Raw genomic sequence first — 1052 nt, 5'->3', positions numbered from 1 at the left:
CAAACTGAGCTGATTCACTAGATATTGTGCACTGATCAGTCTCGTGGGCACCAGCACAAAATTCACAGACACTGGCGATTTGATTAACTCCATAATTAGCCAAAGTGTCCATCTTCATCGTCAAAGCCTTAAGTTGGGCAGCGATAGCAGTTGCTGCGTCCAACTCCAGAATTCTTGCGACTTTTCCCTGAGTCAGCCTCTGGGAAGGATTCTGGTACTCATTAGCAGCCATCGGTTCAATAAGTTCATAAGCTTCGTCGTAGCTCTTAGCCCACAAGACTCCTCCTGATGCTGCATCAAGCATCGGTCTAGAAGTAGCACCCAATCCATTATAGAAATAGTTAATAATCATCCAATCAGGTATGCCATGGTATGGGCACTTCCTTAGCATCTCCTTATATCGATCCCAAGCCTCACACAGAGATTCTCCAGTTTGCTCAGCAAACTGAGTAAGAGTATTCCTGATTGCAGAAGTCTTTGTCATAGGGAAGAATTTAGTGAGAAATTTTTGAGCAAGATCTTCCCAAGTGTTGATAGACCCTGCTGGTAGAGAGTGTAACCAGCACTTAGCTTTGTCCCTTAGAGAGAATGGGAAGAGTCGTAGCTTAATAGCATCTTCAGTCACATCATTGAACTTGAAAGTGTCGCAGATCTCGATGAAATCCCTGATGTGCATGTTGGGTCTTCAGTAGGAGAACCCCCAAACTGAACTGAGTTTTGTATCATCTGAATCGTGCTTGACTTGATCTCAAAAGTATTAGCCCTGATGGTTGATCTGATGATGCTTGACTGAATGTCATTAATCTTAGGCTGAGAATAGTCCATTAAAGCCTTCGAATTTTCCTCTTGATCACCCATCTCTACTAAAGCTGGTTCTTCAACTTTCTCTTCTTCTTCTACCTTCTTTTCTTCCTCAAAAACTTCCTTACGAACTACCACAAGTTCTTCCTCGGCTTAATCAAGTGTTCTCTTACGAGTACGTGAACGCGTATGCATACACCCTCGCTAGAGTACCTGAAATAAAATAAGGAACAAATAAGTAACAATGTCCG

General features: G+C 42.7%; 1 non-coding gene across 1 annotated transcript; it reads left to right on the top strand.

The window, feature by feature from the left end:
- Window positions 1-362: 362 nt before the first annotated feature.
- On the top strand, window positions 363-469 carry LOC141662198 (small nucleolar RNA R71). Its single transcript, XR_012550323.1, has one exon. It is a non-coding gene; the product is annotated as a small nucleolar RNA R71 (small nucleolar RNA).
- The last annotated feature ends 583 nt before the right edge of the window (window positions 470-1052 follow it).

This window comes from Apium graveolens, chromosome 5 (genome assembly GCF_009905375.1).
Source record: "Apium graveolens cultivar Ventura chromosome 5, ASM990537v1, whole genome shotgun sequence".
In the NCBI taxonomy this organism is placed as follows: Eukaryota; Viridiplantae; Streptophyta; class Magnoliopsida; order Apiales; family Apiaceae; genus Apium; species Apium graveolens.
The sequence above is the reverse complement of the archived record's forward strand: the minus strand, read 5'-3'. Positions and strand labels throughout refer to the sequence as shown.